The sequence below is a fragment of the Saccopteryx leptura genome, chromosome 2, assembly GCF_036850995.1.
Source record: "Saccopteryx leptura isolate mSacLep1 chromosome 2, mSacLep1_pri_phased_curated, whole genome shotgun sequence".
Lineage (NCBI taxonomy): Eukaryota > Metazoa > Chordata > Mammalia > Chiroptera > Emballonuridae > Saccopteryx > Saccopteryx leptura.
In genome coordinates, this window is record NC_089504.1 from 321,914,377 (window position 1) to 321,933,999 (window position 19,623).

The window sequence follows — 19,623 nt, forward strand, 5'->3', positions numbered from 1 at the left end:
TATATGGCTGCACCAAATTAAAAAAAATTTTCATCCATTGAAGGATTATGGGTTGTGTCCACCTTATTTGTCTTTTAAATTGTAGCCTCGTTAGTGGGAGTGAAGTGGTATCTCATTGTGGTTTGATTTACATTTTTCTAGTATCTAGTGATGTTGATTCCATTAGTATATACATTTGTGTATCTCTGGTGCTTAACAGAAGTTTTAAGTTTTTGATATCGTCCATTTTATCTTTGTGTGTGTATGTTCCTTTTGCTTTTGTGGCATAGTATAAGACACTACAATATTGCCTAACCCAGGGTTATGAAGAATTCACTCCTATGCTTCCCTCTAGGAGTTCTATAGTTTCTAGCTCTTACATTTAAGCCTTTGAGCCTTTTTGAGTTCATTTTGTATATGATGTGAGGTAGAAGTCCAAATTCATTCTTTTTGCATTTTGTCCCAGTATCATTAATTGAAAATACTATTCTTTCCCGCCATGGGTTTTAAAATGGAAATGGTACTTGTTTTTTTTAAGAAGTTGGTGGTCATATAGGTGGTATTTTCTTTATGCTATTTTTTGTTTTTCAAATATCTGTAACAGAACTTTGTTACTGTCTGTAACTATATACACACACATTAGAGCATTACCATGATTAGAGGAAGGGAAAGTGATAACTTTCATTACCTTAATACTTTTAAATTTTATTATGAGGAATTTTTTTGGGGGGTAGTTAAATAGAAAATACATTGTCAAAAGTACTTTGTTTAATTTAATGTTTTTTTAAGGACATGTTTTCTAAGAATGCTTTCTGTTGCTGGAGTGTTGGTTTCCTAAGTCAAAGCCGTGCTGTTATAGGAGAAGGAAGAGGAAAGGAAACATTTACTTAGTACCTATTATTGGCACATTAATCCTTCACATATTTACAGGTAGGAACAAATGAGTAGTAGCTGTAATAAGTGGCTTACCATGGTCACATGGCTTATTTAGTAACTGGTTAAATGCAAGAGGTAGAATCAGGGTTGTATCACCAAAGCTTGGGTTTTCTCTGTGCTGACTAGTACATAGTAAGCAATTCATTGAATGCATGGATAGGCATGTGTTTATATATTAATAGATGGATGAGTGATATAATGGATGGAGGAATCCTAATGAAGAAATACACTGCTCACAAAAATGAGGGGCTATCACTTCATGTGATAAAATATCCCATTATTTATTTATTTATTTATTTGGTATCTTTCCGAAGCTGGAAACGAGGAGGCAGTCAGACAGACTCCCGCATGTGCCCGACTGGGATCCACCAGGCACGCCTACCAGGGGGCGATGCTCTGCCCATCCGGGGTGTCGCTCTGTTGCTAGCGCCGGAGGCAAAGGCCATGGAGCCATCCCCAGCACCCGGGCCATCTTTGCTCCAATGGAGCCTTGGCTGCGGGAGGGGAAGAGAGAGACAGAGAGGAAGGAGAGGGGGAGGGGCAGAGAAGCAGATGGGTGCCTCTCCTGTGTGCCCTGGCCGGGAATCGAACCCCGGACTTCTGCACGCCAGGCCAACTCTCTACCACTGAGCCAACTGGCTAGGGCCTCCCTCATTTTTGTTAGCAGTATATGTTAAAAAGAAAAGAAGGCTAATAATGGAAATTGTAAAACTACTTGGGAATTTTTTAACTTGATGAGAGCAAGTGTTTAATTGTATTGGTCAAAGTATCCAAGTATTTAGGCATTATACATTTATTTACCTATGAAAGATTTAAAACTTGGTTCCAAAGATTTGACCAATGTATTCAGAGGACAAAAAAATAATAGAATACTATGAGTTTGCTTTATAAAGGTGATGGGGGTTTCCTTCATTTATTTAGTTAAAGTAACATTCTTAGATATGTAGGTTTGAGGATAAAGCAGTAAAGACTTCTAGTTTTCCTTTTTTCTGTTTTCCCTTTTACTGAATGACTCTAGTTTCTGCTCAAAACTGAGAACTTCATAGCAAACTAAAAACTTCTAATGGTAATACTGTGTCTAGTACCTTTAGGATTGGTTTTAACCCAGCTGGAGACAGTTGAATGTGAGTAGGTTTAATGAATTTTATCACTAAGTATTCCTGGTTAGAGGTAAGATATGTGTGAGTCCTACATATAATTGTTATTTATGAGCTCTAACTTTTTATATTGGTGGGTTACTAGGACGATCCTTTAACTCCAGTTCTTGCTGTCAGGTGAGGCCTTTGGCTCAGGTGAAAAATCTACCTCTTCTTTGTGTTTGAAGTATTTTTAAAGATAATTGAACGTTCAGACAAGTTTATAGTCAAATGACCAGGCCTACTCCCGATTTAGGGATTTTTTTAAAAAAATTATTTATTTATTTATTTTGTGACAGAGTCAGAGAGAGGGACAGGCAGGAAGGGAGAGGGATGAGAAGCATCAATTCTTTGTTGTGGCACCTTAGTTGTTCATTGATTGCTTTCTCATATGTGCCTTAACCAGAGGGCTACAGCAGAGTGAGTGACCCTTTGCTTAAGCCAGTGACTTTGGGCTCAAGCTGGTGAGCCTTGCTCAAACGAGATGAACCCGTGCTCAAACTGGTGACCTCAGGGTCTTGAACCTGGGTCCTCCGTATCCCAGTCCGACGCTCTATCCACTGTACCCCACCTGGTCAGGCCCGATTTAGGGAATTTAAGGCCAGTATTTCCTTTGCAGTGTGTGAATAGTGTTCTGCTAATGTCAAGTCAGGGAATGTAAATTCTGTTTCTGGATAGCTTGTGGTACCTAGGATAGATCACTTAACTACCTGTAGCTGCAGTTAACTACTATTAATATCGACAGGTAGCTAGGGAGGCTGGGGAGCTGATTGTAACACACTTTAGCTACTTTTACATCTGTATTTTTCCACTAAAAGATGAATCATTTTTGTGAGACAGTTTTCAAAACAGGAAGATGGAAGCCACATTGTCAAATTGTTTAAGTGCACACTGAAAACTTTTATGACGTTTGTATCTAGGGGGTGAATTCACCTCCCCCCCCAATAAATATTGAGTCTGTTATATAATAAGGCCTGGGGGGACTCAGAATAATATATGCTATAGTTAAACTTTGAGGATGCAAAGTCAGATATATAAGTACAGTTGACCTTTGAACAACATGGGTTTTGAACAGCATGTGTGTACTTACATGTGTGTTTTATTTTTCAATAAATACTGTAAATGTATTGTTTCTTATGGTTTTTTAAAACATTTTTCTTTCTCTAGCTTATTTTATTGTACAGATACAGTATATAATTCATATAAGAAAATTTGTATTGGCTATGTTATTGGTCTTCAATAGGCTATCAAGTTTTTGAGGATTCATAAATTATACACGGATATAGGTAGCAACTCTAAAAATGTTGAAATAAAGGCGGAGATAATATCTAGCTGGAATATCTGACAAAATTTCAGGTAATGCTTTAGTATGAAATATTATTTTGACTATCAAATATTAGAGAGGATAGGGTTGGGTAGAGAAGAAATAAAAGGGGGAAGATGGAGGACCAGGGTATGGAAGCAAGCCAAAGGAGTAAAGTATGAATAGAAGTTAGAAGAGCAGATTAGCAGTGTTTTGTGAGAAGGGCTTTACTGCGTAGCATCTGCTTTCTATTCCTGTTGTTATATTGTACTCGAGCTCTGCTGTATCTTCCACCCTAAATAACAAAACCAAGTATTCAGGAGAAGTATTTTATTTTATTTTAAAGTATTTTAGTGTGGAAGTAATTGAAGAATTGTGAGACTCAACTCTCAGTTCAGAAAATAAAAGTAACTGACAAACTAAACCTGAACATTTGGCTTTGTTTTTAATTTACACAGGTTTAGGAAATACTGTGCTTTGGCATAATTTGGTCTATAGTGGCAGTTAAATTGCACTTGTGTTTTGCCTTCTAGAGTATTAATGCTTTGACCTGGTTTTCTTGTTTTTGGGTTTTTTGTTTTTTTTTTTAAACTAAATTTTTGTTCAGAGGGAGGCAGGGAGGCAGAGACAGACTTCCACATGTACCCAGACTGGGATCTACCCGGCAAGCCCCCTATGGGGTGATACTCTGCCCATTAGGGGCCGCTGCTCTGTTGCTTGGAAACTGAGCCATTTTAGCACCTGAAGCGAGACCATGGAGCCATCCTCAGCACCAGGAACCAACTTGCTCAAACCGTTTGAGCCATGGCTGCAGGAGGAGGAGGAGGAGAAAAGAGGAGATAGAAAAGGGGGAGGGTTGGAGAAGCAGATGGTTGTTTCTCCCGTGTGCCCTTATGGGAATCGAACCTCGAACTTCCAGAAGCTGGGTTGATACTGTACTGCTGAGCCACCTGGCCAAGGCCCTTCTCTTGGTTTTGTTAATTTTGAAGCCTGAGAGGAAAGATTCCCCTTCCTTTTTTGGTTCTTTCTGAATCTTCATGGAACTTTCTGGGGACAGAGAACCTGAGTCAGTTGGGTTATAGAAAAACCTTTGGATTTGGTGAATAAATGTCAAGAAATGAGAGAGGTATTGGTCTGTGGGCAGCCAGTCTACCTAGTGCATTTATGTCATGCAGTTTCTGCCTTTTGTGAATCATTTCAGTCCTCAGCATTTCTAAAGGAAATTTTTTGTTTTAGTAGAAGAGGGCAGAAACTTGGTTTTTCTCTACTTACTACTAAGAAGGATGATTAATGGGTATGTGTGTATTTGTATATGTGAAATGAAGTTTAGGCTTTGTGGTGAATTCAGAATAACTGTCAGGTTTCAGGGAAGAAAGCTTTGTCAAAATAACTGTCAGGTTCCAGAGAAGAAAGCTTTGATCAAGAAAAGGTTCATTAGCCTATATATGGCCATAGTGTTCAGTGGAAAGTAATACTTTATTTAAAGAATTTGTAGATTAGGAATTCTCATCTTGAAACTGGGTTTTTTAATGTAAAGATTACTGTGGGATATTATTTTCTATATAAAATACAATGTCCTAATTGACTGGTGTAGGGTATAACCCAGAGAGAGCAGGCAGCACCCATCTTCTTACTTAACTGTTGAGCTTAGTGTATCTCACAAAATGTGTGTGGGGTGAATGGTTTTTAAAACTAGTGTAGGAACATTTGATGCCACTTAGTTATGTGTGAGTGTTTTTGTAGCTTCTCAAAATGATGAAATTATTTTCAAACTCAAGTAGATGTCTTAAGAAATGAAAGTGGTGAGTAGAGCCTAGTTTGCCTTAGCCCCATGAGAATTGTGAGTCACTATATTGGTAGATTGATGCCTGACCTAAGCATCTGTGAGACATTTAAAAATAACAATACATAGTTTAGGAAAAAATCTTCCATCTTTAAAGTCCATTGGTGTGCTTTTAGACTATCTGGGTCAACACTGTAAATCCTTGTTGTATTTCTCACTGCTCTGGATAAAATTGAGAGGTTACTCTTGTGCTACTGTTCGTCAACCCTCCTTTTGTATTTTTTTGAAGTGAGAAGTAGGGAGGCAGTCAGACAGACTCCCGCATGCGCCCATCCAGGATCCACCTGGCATGCCCACCAGGGGGAACACTCTGCCCATCTGGGGCATTGCTCCTTTGCGGCCAGAGCCATAGTTCCTGAGTTGGAGGCCATAGAGCAGTCCTCAGTGCCCAGGCCAACTTTGCTCCAATGACTCATTGGCTGTGGGAGGGGAAGAGAGAGAGAGAGAGGAAGGAGAGGGGGAAGGGTGGAGAAGCAGGTGAGCACTTCTCCTCTGTGCCGTGACCAGGAATCAAACCTGGGACTTCCATACTCCAGGCCGATGCTCTACTGCTGAGCCAACAGACCAGGGCCTGTCAACCTTCCTTTTTCATATATGTTTTATTGTAGAAAATTTAAGCTTACATACAAGTAGAGAGAAAATTACAGTACCCCCATGTGTGTTATCACCCAGCTACTACAGACATCAACACAAACACACTACCACCATGACACACACTTTCTCTCCAGTTATTCCAAAGCTAAGTCTATACAACATATATTTTTAAATATTTAAAAATTGATTTTAGGTAGAGAGAAACATTGATTTTTATTCCACTTATGTATATATTCCTTGGTTGATCTTTGTTATGTGCTCTGACTAGGGATCAGACCCACAACTTTGGCATATTGGGACGAAGCTCCAACAAACTGAGCTATCTGGCTAGGGCATCTACAACATTTTTTATTTGTAAATATTTCAGAATCTGTCTCTTAAAAGATAAGCCCCATTATTTTCTTTTTAAAAAGTATTCCTCTGCCTGACCAGGTGGTGGCGCAGTGGATAGTGTTGGACTGGGATGCAGAGGACCCAGGTTCGAGACCCCGAGGTTGCCAGCTTGAGTGCAGGCTCATCTGGTTTGAGCAAAAGCTCACCAGCTTAGACCCAAGGTCTCTGGCTCGAGCAAGGGGTTACTCGGTCTGCTGAAGGCCTGCAGTCAAGGCACGTATGAGAAAGCAATCAATGAACAACTAAGTTCTCACAAAGAAAAACTGATGATTGATGCTTCTCATCTCTCTTTGTTCCCGTCTGTCTCTATCTATCCTTCTCTCTGATTCTCTCTCTGTCCCTGTAAAAAAAGAGGAAAAAAATAAGTATTCCTCTGCTGAAAAGATGTGAAAGGAGTGAGGTAGAGTCTATATAGATGGAACAAGAGTAGAAATTAAGTCCAGCTAAATATTTGACTTTCAGAAAAAGAAGACTGGGTAGACTGAGAACTATAAAGGGGATATCAACTAGATTTCATTTAATTACTAGAATATTTCACCCCCACCCCATCTGACTTCTGTAGACAGATTTCTGGGCCTTCTCTCTCTATCTATTGAATGTTATAGTGCTTCAAGGTTTAGTTTTCAGACATTCTCCCCCTCCCTTTATATTTCTCCTAGGTGATCTTTAGTCCTGTCCTTTAAGTATTATTCATACACTAATAATTTCAAATCTTTATCTTCAGCTCAATTACAGTGTGTCCGTAAAGTCATGGTGCACTTTTGACTGGTCACAGGAAAGCAACAAAAGACGATAGAAATGTGAAATCTGCACCAAATAAAAGGAAAACCCTCCCAGTTTCTGTAGGATGGTGTGGCAACATGTGCGCATGCGCAGATGATGACGTAACACCGTGTATACAGTGGAGCAGCCCACGGCCATGTCAGTCGAGATGTGGACAGTACAGAGGAAAGTTCAGTGTGTTCTGTGGCTCTCTAAATTCAAATCCATGACCAAAGCTCAATGTGAATATCGGCGCGTTTATAACGAAGTGCCACCACATAGGAATATCCCACTACTTGGTGGGATAAGCAGTTGAAGGAAACCGGCAGTTTGGTGGAGAAACCCCGTTCTGGTAGGCCATCAGTCAGTAACGAGTCTGTAGAGGCTATACGGGATAGCTACCTAAGGAGCCCTAAAAAATCTGTGCATGAGCCCACATCGAACTGCACTGAATAGGTATGAAACTGGGAGAGTTTTCCTTTTATTTGGTACAGATTTCACATTTCTATCGTCTTTTGTTGCTTTCCTGTGACCGGACAAAAGTGCACCATGACTTTATGGACACTTTGTATATCTCCTTTCTGAAGTTCAGAATTATATCCCATTGTCTGTCTTATAGGTATTTCAAGTTTAACATGTTTAAAGTGGAATTCTTGATTCCCCTTGCTCAAGTCCAGTTTATTCCACTTCCTACCACATCCCCCATCTTCTGCTCCACATACCCACATCTCCTTCCCCACACCCCCAACCCCAACCCCCATTACAGTATGTATTTATTTCTCATAGTTCTGAAGGCTGGACATTGGATATCAGGTTACCATTACAGTCATCTTCTGTGTAGGCTCTATTCTGGGTTGCAGATTTCATACCTTTCATTACAGGAAAGAGGAAGAAAGAATTCCCTGAGGTCTCTTGTTAAGGGCACTCATCCCATTCATAAGATTTCCACCCTCATTCAGTAAGGACCTTGTTTCTGGTTTGATCAGTCCTACTAAAAGTCTTCTGCAAGACTTTTCTGGTTGTGTATCTAAAGTATATCTTGATCTATTGACTTTATCTCCACAGCCATCATTGTCTATCCTTAAACCACTGCAGTAATCTATCTGATTTCCTTGAATACACGTTTTCTTCCTACATTTTTTCTTCATATTTCAGCAAAGTGGTCATTTTAAACTTAATGTTACTTCCTTGGTTAAAAAACTTTTCATAAGTTTTCTATTGCTTTAAGAATAAAGCCTAAATTTCTTGCCATAGCCTTTAAGGCCTTATATGCCATTATTCTTTATTGTTTTTTCAGCCTCATTCCTTACTATTTTCTGCCTTGTAGTAATCTGGCTTCCTTTCCTTGAACCAATCAAAATCTTTCTTATGTTAGCACTCTTGGACTTACTGTTGTCTCTAACATCTTTTCCTCTGGATAAAATTACTCTTACTTGGCATGATTATCTTAGTCTCTTCCTCATGAAACAGCTTTGAAATGTGTCGTTGATGTCTTTTTGATCACCTTTCCAGACAGATTTTTCTAATTATTTTGTCCCATCAGCCAGTTTCCAGTATAGCACTAATCACAAATCATAGTTCATGTCATTTTTATATTTTACTTTTCTTTGTCTCTTATCTACTACAGTGTAAGCTTTATTGTGGTACTTACTCTGTAGCCCAATGCCTACCTAACACAAGGTTGTATTGTGTGAATGAAAATAGAGGTGGAAATTAAGTATACTGCTCACAAATATTGAGGTATTTCAAAATTAATATGAAGTGATAAACTATCCCCTAATTTTTGTGAGCAGTGTAATTAAATAGTTTCTCTGTTTTATTTTGGTTCCTTTTTACCACTGGTACTGGAATATGCAGAAGGAGTAGTATTCTTCAACTTGGTTAAGTGAATTTGGGGTTGAAGGGTAAAGAAGAGAGTTTGCCTGACAATGTTTACTTACAATTTTTAGACTTAACCAATTTCAAACAATTATTGTAGAATAAAAACACCTTTCAGTTATCATTGGGCTTTTATAAATATGTGGCCACTTTAGTGAGCTGAAAACTCACTATATAAAGAATACTAGGCTCTTGGGAATAGGGAGAACAAGAAGATTGAATAGCAAATGTTTTTCTCATGCTGTACAATTATCTATGCCGTATCTATTTCTTCCTGCCCTGCCTTCTGCTTCTTTTCTCGTAATATATATATTTGTAGTATGTCTTTGTTCTTCTCTATTTGAAGTGAAGAACAAATTATTACTTCTGTTCTGACAGTTGCTTAAAGTAGTGGTAATTTGTTATGTTTCACAGTAGAATGATTACAGCTAAAGTGAAGTCTTAGGATGCTTTCATTACTGCTTCCTCACACCAGTCAGTATTCATAGTTCCACTAAGGATTTGGGGATCACATACTTGGGTTGAAATGTTGGTTTCACCACTTAATAGTTGAGCAGCCTTTGACAAATTACCCCTCTGAACCTCGGTTTTTCTTCTGTTTAATGGGGGCCTGGCTGGGTTGTTATGAGGACATGAGATAACAAATACAGTATGAAGTGGCCAGCATAGTATCTGACATATAATGGACCCTAAACAAATGGTCTCCATTGTTGTTATTTTGAGTCACTAAATCTCTTTCGATTTTTATTTCTTTATGTGTAAAATTAGGAAAGTTGTCTATAGCAGTGGTTCTCCAACTTTAGCACTTATCTGAATCACCTGGAGAGCTGTTAAAACATGTTGGTGAGCCCAAATTTAATTTATGATTTGGTGTGTCCTGACTGGAGCCTTAGAATATGGGTTTTTAAAATGCTCCTGGGTATTGCTGTAAAACTGCTGGTCTGGGAGCCACACGTTGAGAACCACTAGACTTATTTTACATATAAATTAATTTGACAGAGAAACATTAATTTGTTCCACTTATTAATAATGGATTCATTGGTTGATTCTTGTATGTGACCTGGGCATACCGTATTGGGACTATGCTCTAACCAGCTGAGCTACTGGGCCAGGGCAGAGAACCACTAGACTTGATAATCAGATAATCCTGCCAGCACTAGGATTTTACTATTATCTAACAGTTATGGTGCTTAATAGCCAATATTTGAGACTGTGTACCAGGCATTGTGCAGAGTGCTTTATATGTACTATATTGTTTGGTTCTCATGGTGATTGGTAGATATTATTCTCTTTTAAAAGGTTAGGTAAATTGTTGAAGTTCACACAAGCTAGTAAATGGCAAAGTTGAGACTCCCCTGTTCTGTATGCATTAGACACAGACCACCATTCTCCTGACCAGATGAGTGGCTTCCATCTTTGACTTCTCAAGTTTTTAGAACTACTATATACAGTTTTACTTCTTAATTATTTGGCTAACACATTTTGTTGTTGCTACCTCGGAGACTCTGAGCTGGGAACTGCTACTCAAGGCTTAGCTTCTGCTGCCTGATTTAAGTCCTTACTGTGTTTTATATCATACTATCTTGCTTTATCAGCTTTATCTCAGTCAAATTTAGAAGCTTCTTGACATGGACCCTGTTTTTTGATTATTATAAACTGTTTTTGCAGAATGCTATTCACATTGTAATGGTCATGTGATAAAGATAATGGATTTCATTGCAATCATTTTGGCAGGTTTCTCTTAGTCACTCAGGTTTAACGCATGGAGTGTACCAGTTAATTTTGAGTATTAATGTCATGGTGTTCAACTTTCTTGTCACTTAGCTGTTTTCACATAATTAAAATAAGACAACACAGTAATATTTTTAAAAGATTTTTATTTATTGATTTTAGCAAGAAAGGAGGGGTGGGGGAGAGAAAGACAGGAACATTGATCTATTCCTTTATGTGCCCCGACCAGGGATCAAATCGTCAACTTCTGAACTTTGAAATGATGCTCTATCTCAGTGATTTTCAACCTTTTTGAGCCATGGCACATTTTTTACATTTAAAAAATCCTGGGGCACACCACCTACCAAAATGACACTCTAACACAGTACATATTATACATATAGTTAATAATATAGTTTCTAAATGTATTTATACTCACTTAGTGTGAAACCTGGGCCTGTTTCGATGAACACAAAAGGGATATCCTGGCAGGAATGGTAGAAAGACACACACGAAGCTCTTCCTGAACAGTTCTCAGTCTGTCTCTGTTTTTAGTTTTTATCGCAGTCAAGCTTGAGAAGCTCAGCTCACATAGATATGTGGTTGAAAATGGGAGCAATGTCAAAATAGCTTTGTTGGCCAGAATGGGGAACTCCTTGGCAACAGATAACCAAAAACTGTCCAAAGGAAGATTAGCAAACTTTAGCTTTAAAGTTAGATAACATTGTGATGCATTGTATATCACCATCTGTGGGGGCTTCTTTTAAAAAGAAAAAGGTCAAATATCTATATACACTATCAAGATAGACATAACCAGCTGAGGCTGAGGCTAGTGCTGGCAACATTTACCTCCAGTCCTGACCAGAATTAGAAATCAGGACCATGGGGAGGAGTAGCAGCTTCAACTACTTGCCTTGGCCACACAATGACAAGTGCGCAGCTGCCCGAGTGGGGACCTTCCTGGGTATGGATGAGAGGCAGCCTACTATTGGTTCATCGCTAGTGGTCGGGATGAATCCTAGAAGGTGATTGGTCAGTGAGCGTTCCCTGTGCCTCCATGCTTCCTGTCGCTGATAGCTGGAGGGATTGTGAGGGGAATGTTTATGTTCGGATGGAGGCAGCTGGCAGCGGCCCGGATAAATAGCCTCCACGGGCTGATTCCAGCACGTGGGCCGTAGTTTGGGGACCCATGTTTAATTTCCCCACGGCACACCTGACCATGTTTCACGGCACACTAGTTGAAAAACACTGCTCTATCCGACTGAGCTATCCAGTCAGGGCAAGACTGAGTAATTTTATTGAAAATATTTAATTGGTTAGCTGAACTTTAAATATAAATCTGAAATGAAAGTTCCTGTGTTTTGATTTTAATTTCCAAAAACTAGATATATAAAGGAAATTTTATAGAGTCTTCTAGCCTAATACTATGTTTTAAAATGCTTCCCATATTTTATTTGTATTCCGATTTACCTGTCAGTATGAACAGTCAATCCATTGTGGAAGGGTCTAAATCAGTGTAAAAACAGGCAATTTACCATTTCTTTTATCCCTGTTTTTTTTATCATTGATGGGAATTTTGTCACTTTTCTGACATTAAGAAATAAAACCAGTGGCAATTTGAAACTCCATAATGATGTAAAGATCAACTTGTAGATTTTTTTTACAATGTAATTAAGAAATTATGGTAGCCTTCCTATGTAAAGAAGATGGGAAGGTGTGTCAGTTTGCTAAGGTTTCGCTTTACTTTTGTGCTTTGTAGAATTTCTTCAAGAAATGTGTGCAGTTGGTAGCTGAGGAATGGAAACTTTACTGTACTCCTGTAATGCTATGATGACTTTATAGACTCTGTTCAAAGTTAGCTGTTGATGAGTGGCAAGGAAAGGAGGCACAAATTAGGGTTTTACATTCTATTTTGTAGGTAAAGATTTTTTTGGCTAGAGACATACTTAGCAGTACAGCAGTAACTGCTATTCTATAGATTTAAGAAGGCATTATAGGAAGAAGACATCATGAATTGCTCTAGTTTCATTGTTGCAGAAATGTTATAATAAAAAATGCAAGCCCTGGAAAAAATGTGGGTAGGGTTAACCAGAGCTTTTGGAAAAAAATCTGTTCTGTTCATATCTGAGCTGTTTGAGTATGTATGAAAAAGAACCTTTTACCATTCCAAGCCCAGTCTTTTTATCTCTTTTCCAAATGCCCACTGTGAGCCACATGTTAATATAAGGGCTTAACTTGGTTGACTGAGAAAATGTTGAATTTCTTTGAAGTTTTCTTCTGATTGCTATAGGTTGGTGACTTGCAACCTGGGTTGCTAAATGGAATCACCTGGGAATTATTTAAGGAAGAATTCCAGGCCATGCCCCCAATTAAATTTTGATTTAATTATTTGGGGTGCGTCTTCAGCATTTGTGTTTTTTTATTTTTTTTTTATTTTTCTTAAGTTGGAAACGGGGAGGCAGTCAGACAGACTCCCGCATGCGCCCGACCAGGACCCACCCGGCATGCCCACCAGGGGGCGATGCTCTGCCCATCTGGGGCGTCGCTCTGTTGCAACCAGAGGCATTCTAGCGCCTGAGGCAGAGGCCATGGAGCCATCCTCAGTGCCCAGGCTAACTTTGCTCCTATGGAGCCTTGGCTGTGGGAGGGGAAGAGAGAGACAGAGAGGAAGGAGAGGGGGAGGGATAGAGAAGCAGATGGGCGCTTCTCCTGTGTGCCCTGGCCGGGAATCAAACCCGGGACTCCTGCATGCCAGGCCGATGCTCTACCACTGAGCCAGCCGGCCAGGACCTTCAGCATTTGTTTTTTAAACCTCCCCAGATAATTCTAATGTATGACCAGCATTAAAAAATACTGCCTTAAATTCTGTTTTTAGTGACTCCCATAAGTTTCTTGGGGGAAAATAGCACCACCCCTCCATCATTTGTACTCCTACAAAGGTAAAGAATGTCAAATCTGAATCTTACTTAAAAAGCATAGAAATGGGCCCTGGCCAGTTGGCTCAGTGGTAGAGCGTCGGCCTGGCATGCAGGGGTTCCGGGTTCGATTCCCGGCCAGGGCACACAGGAGAAGCGCCTATCTGCTTCTCCACCCCTCCCCCTCTCCTTCCTCTCTGTCTCTCTCTTCCCCTCCCGCTGCGAGGCTCCATTGGAGCAAGGATGGCCCGGGCACTGGGAATGGCTCCTTGGCCTCTGCCCCAGGTGCTGGAGTGGCTCTGGTCACGACAGAGCGACGCCCCGCAGGGGCAGAGCATCGCCCCCTGGTGGGCATGCAGGTGGATCCTGGTTGGGTGCATGCGGGAGTCTGTCTGACTCTCTCCCCGTTTCTAGCTTCAGAAAAATGCAAAAAAAAAAGGCATAGAAATGTAGTTCTGTAGGCTTTGAGGTATTTTATTTTATAAGAGAGAGAGGTGGAGAGATAGACAGGAAGGGAGAGAGAGAGAAATGAGAAGTATATCTTGTAGTTATATCACCTTTGTTGTTCATTGATTGCTTTCTCATAATGTGCCTTGACCGGAGGGCTCAAGCTGAGCCAATAACCTCTTGCTGAAGCCAGAGACATTGGGATTATGCTCAAGCTGGTGACCTTGGAGTTTCAAACCTGGCAGTGTGTCATCCACTGTGCCACCACTGGTCAGGCAAAGCTTTGCATTATTTAAAAAATAATTTCCAATCTCCCCTTTAACAGACTTTGCTTGCTAAACTTTATTATTTAATGAAAGAGACAGAGAGGGATAGATAGGGACAGACAGACAGGGAAGGAGAGAGATGAGAAGCATCAGTTCTTTGTTGTGACACCTTAGTTGTTCATTGACTACTTTCTCATATGTGCCTTGACCTGGGTGTTACAGTAGAGCGAGTGACCCCTTGCTCAATCCAGTGACCTTGAGCTTTAAACCAGTGACCTTTGGGCTTAAGCCACCAACCATGAGGTCATGTCTATGATCCTGTGCTTAAACCGGTGACCTCAGGTTTTGAACCTGGGTCTCTGCATCCCAGGCCAATGCTCTATCCATTGTGCCACCACCTGGTCAGGTGCTAAACTTATTTTGTCTGCTGTTAAAAACATTTGATACTTTGATTTATGATGAACTTACCAGATTCTTGATATCACAAGATTCCAAGGATCTCTTAACTCTGCTTGGTGAAGCAAATCTGTCAGCTTGTGTAATTCAGTCTTATAATTCACACACATACAAAAAAACCCACTGTTGCTCAGGTACTGTGATTTATTTTCCTAAATGAGGCGCGCGCGTGTTCCATTTCCAGATAGGTGGTGCTTTGAAGTGAGTTTGCAAGTTCAGTGAAAGATGGGTCTCTGGTTTCTTTTATTTGGGAATCTTTTAACTCTCCTTTCTTTTTCTAAGGTGCTTTATTTACATGCTTGACATCCTATCAATATTTGCCAGTGAAAATAAATTATATTTTTATTCTTTTGAGACATCTAAGAGGCCATTCATTAATTTATTCAACTAGCTCATAGTGCGCTGTTCCTGTGTTCAAGGACCTGAATAAAAATGGCCTTTGCTTTCATAACTATCTGATGTATTCTCATGGGGAAGACAATACCAGATTCTGTCTTTCGTCTCTACTTTCTATTCCGTTGGCAAATCTTGTTGGCTCCACCTTCCAATTGTATTCTGAATATGAAGATTCATATTCTACCATCCTAGTCCACACATTAGTGTATTTTGCCTGCACAACCTCAACAGCCTCCTAATTTATGTTATTTTATGTATTTATCTGGTACTTTTCCGAAGTTAGAAGCGGGAGGCAGTTAGACAGACTCCGGCATGCACCATACTGGGATCCACCCGGCATGCCCACCAGGGGGCGATGCTCTGCCCATCTGGGGCTTTGCTCTATTGTATCCAGAGCCATTCTAGAGCCTGAGGTGGAGGCCATGGAGCCATCCTCAGTGCCAGGGCCAGCTTCGCTCCAGTGGAGCTTTGGCTGTGGGAGGGGAAGATAGAGGGGGGGGGGAGGGAGGAGAGGGAGGAAGGAGAGGGGGAAGGGTGGAGAAGCAGATGGTCGCTTCTTCTGTGTGCCCTGACCAGGAATCAAACCTGGGACTTCCACATGCCAGGCTGACGCTCTACCGTTGAGCCAACCAGCCAGGGCCAACAGCCTCCTAATTTATTTCCTTGTTTTTGTTATTGAGTACCTATAGTATGTTCACACAGTCAGAATGAGGCTTTAGAATGTAAATGATTGCACATTGTGTCCCTACTCTTAATTTCTCCAAAGACTTTATTGTCACACTTAAACTAAAAGTCAGACTTCTTATCTTGGGCTACAAGGCCCTACAAGGATTCAAGTTCTGTCTGCTTTTTTTGTTTACCTCTTGGTGTATCATCTTACTGCTTTCCCTTGGCTCACTGTGCTTGACCCACACTGGCCTTCTTCGTCTACTAGCCAAGTGCATGCCTGTCGGTACACTTATTAGTCCTCCTACCTGGGGAGTTTTCCCACTGATCCTGTCAGCTTGGTTTGCTTCTTCATCCTTTCAGGTCTCCACCACTTTTTAAAGGGATGTTCTTGACCATCAGCTGTAGAAAGAGAACTTAAATACCACAAATGACATTTTTATACACACACAAAAATAATGAGTTCTGTGAAGCTACCTCTTAAGTCTTACTGGTTACTTCAACTTAGTAACTGGTTTGGGAAATGCCTTTTATGGAGAATTTACAAAGAGGTCTGTGTTCAGTCATCATTTTACTTTTTACATTTATTTAAATATATATATTTTTTATTTTTTCAGATTACAAGAGAAAGTTTATTTAGGAAGTTACAGAGGTAGGAAAAGTGAGCCATAGAAGAAATGGGCTAATGCAGTGAGTTACAGAGGCAAAAGAGGGCCCTTGTAGCTTAGGAAAGTACACTGGAAAAGAAAAGATTCCAGCTTGTGTGCTCTGGGGGAGGGAAAAGAGGGGAGAGAGAGAGGGTGAGCATGTGAGCACCTTTCTTCTTTTAAATTTATTATTTCATGCTGTTTTGAAGATGATGAGTATAAATTTTACAGCTTATTTTATATTTTCTTTTTTTCTTAATTTGATTCATGCATGAAATTTAGTATCCCTATTATTGGGAAAGGAAGATTCTAAAGAGAATACAGAATTGAATGCCTTTTAAGAGAATCTGGTTATTTTGAGTCATGATTGTCCTTTTTATCCGTAGTATAACTGAGGAGTGAAAATAACCCTTTGAACTCTCTTCTAGGGAAAGTGGTGGTGTTCTGTAAAAGACATTTTGTTAAATATGGTTGTTGCTTGCTTCCATAATTCTACCATGTCATCAGACTTCTGATTAGACTTAGTCTATGCACTGGAGAGTTAATTAATTACCTCTTGAGTTTCCTGTGGCTTTCCCCTCTTCTTTAATAGCATGATAATCCAGTTGGATATATTGCTTAGAAGTTGGGTAATGGCCATGACCAATTTTTGAAAGAAACATTCCATATTGGTGGGCAATTTTTGTTAAGTAGTATAGCCAGAAACATTTTCTCATTACATTTTTCCACTTACCAAAGGAGATAAATATCTAGGCTGTTTATGTATCTGTTTTTAGGGTACTCAAATGTCTTGGAGGAAAGGACTGTGGAAAACTGAGGCCTAAGACGCATTTATTTTGAAGAAAAGTTATTACAGTTCTTATTAGGTAAATATTTTCAGATTTTAAGTCCCTTTTTCTTTAATTTATATAGCTAAAATGTTCTACTCGTAGGACTCCTCAATATTGTCCAGAACCCAATATGCTTTATATATCAAGCATAAGAATTTTAGTTTGATTAAGAAAAGTAGTGTGGTCTAGTGGAAAGAATGCAGACTACTTTTTTTTAAAAAAAACAAACCCAGCTTTATTGAGGTATATTTTAGAAAGCAGACTTGAGTCAGACCTGAGTTTGAATTCCTACTGACATCAATGGCTATGTGACTTTGTCCAAGTGGTTCAGTCTGAATAGCCTTCAAATACAATAATTATTCTGTTCGGTTGTTACTAAGATTAGAAAACTATGTATGTCCAAGTACCAGGCCCTTCTGGTTTCAAAAAAGTGGCAGCTATTTTAATATTGCTAGCATGTAGTATACTCATCACTTTCTATCCTTTGAGATTTTAAGGCCTGGGAACTGAAATGAAGTGGACAATAGTGATGGTAAAACCTGATATTACTGAACACAACCACACAAATTGGTCTGAAAGGTTGAAATCGTTGGTTTGTCTACATTGTTCGTTAACTCATCTTTTCCTAGTTAGGGCACTCCCATATAAGTTGGTTTTATTATATTATAAGCAGGGTTCTCATTAATTCTGTTCATCTTATAAGAGGTTTCCACTGAATGTAGCTATGTTGTGGAGAATAAAGAGTAACCAGATGTCTTACTATATTGTATGGTATGGTGTGGCTTTGCTTTCCCCACTCTTACCCGCCACCACTGCCTTTAGTGGGTGGTACCTCAATATAGGCAGATGTATGTGGGATCTAGCTAAATATTCTAAATAAGTACTTTTATTCACATTTAAGCTTGATACTTAATGAGTATAAATTGCTTGAACAGAATGGATTAATTCACTGTTTCTAACCATACCTGTAGTTGATAGAAGATCCCTTCCCCCAATTTTTAGAAATGTTCCATATTTTTCAATATGAATACTTGTTTATCTGTAAGTACTTATAGCTAAATTCATCTTTGTCTTTATGAAAGCAGCCTAAATATGTTTGCTTCCCTTACCCATGAGTCTCTCTGTCTGTTTGTTATATGTAGTGGCTACGTATGGGACTAGAAAGTAGATGGGAAGTGAGTACCATGAGGGCAGAAGTGCAACCTTCCAGACTAGGACATTTTTTTCTAATAGAGGAACTTGAAGTCTTTAAGAGAGTAAAGAAACTATTGTGTTTCCAGAATGAATCACTGAATTGTTGAGAATTGGGACTTTGTTTAGACTGTAGGTGCTAGCAGCTATATTATGGTTTTAATTTCCTACTAATACTCAGTTATATTACCTTCAGCATCCACTACTTATTGTTGAAAGCCAGGCACGTTGTAGTTGCTGCAGAGAGCAAAATCAAGATTTCTGTCCTTATTTTCCAGTTAGAGATGAGGACACTATATAAGTAGAATAAGGATTATGTTAAATGGGAAGAAATGCTGTGGGAAAAATATCAGATGAGGGATAAAGAATACAGGGAAGGAGAGAATGCGACATTAAATAGGGTTAGGTATGGGCTCTTGCAGGGTATGGGGGGGAAGTGACAGCAGTTGCAAAAACCTCGGGGACAAAAAGGACAAAACCTGTCTGCAATATTAACAATGAGGAAGCTAGTGTAACTTCAGCAGGGAGAAGGAAATAGAAAGGAGGTGAAATCAGAGGGATAAAGCAGTCTAGAGTAGGTGGAGATAATAGGTCGAATGGAAGCTAGTAGATTATTTTAAGGATTGTAGTTTTTACTATGAGATGAAAAGCCTGTGTCACCTTTGACCAAAGGAGTGACATGATCTGACCTAGTTTGAATGAAACACTGACTGCTATGGACAGAAGCAGGGAATCAAAATGAACTGGGGCTATAGTAATATGCTAGGGAGAAGTAATGTGTGATTCTGGATATGTTTTGAAAGCAAAGTAGGCAGGATTTTGCTGATGGGCTAGATGTGTGGTTGTGTAGGAATTTTGTGATCTCAGCCAATAGAAGGAAAGTGGTTTTTTTACTGAGATGGGAGAGTATAGGGGAAAGTAGATTAAGAACAGGGGACAGAGGCCCTGGCCAGTTGGCTCAGTGGTAGAGCGTTGGCCTAGAGTGCAGGAGTCCCGGGTTTGATTCCTGGCCAGGGCACACAGGAGAAGCGCCCATCTGCTTCTCCACCCCTCCCCCTCTCCTTCCTCTCTGTCTCTCTCTTCCCCTCCCTCAGCCAAGGCTCCATTGGAGCAAAGTTTGCCCGGGCGCTGAGGATGGTTCTGTGGCCTCTGTCTCAGGCGCTAGAATGGCTCTGATTGCGGCAGAGCAACGCCCCAGATGGGCAGAGCATCGCCCCCTGGTGGGCATGCCGGGTGGATCCTGGTCGGGCACATGCGGGAGTCTGTCTGACTGCC

The 19,623-nt window shown here is 40.0% G+C and overlaps 1 protein-coding gene and 1 non-coding gene across 5 annotated transcripts in view; both read left to right on the plus strand.

Moving 5' to 3' along the window:
• The window catches only part of KANSL1 (KAT8 regulatory NSL complex subunit 1), a 217,155-nt gene that overhangs the window by 103,003 nt on the left and 94,529 nt on the right, over positions 1-19,623 (plus strand). The window lies entirely within an intron of this gene.
• On the plus strand, positions 19,291-19,366 carry TRNAS-AGA (transfer RNA serine (anticodon AGA)). The gene has a single exon. It is a non-coding gene; the product is annotated as a tRNA-Ser (tRNA).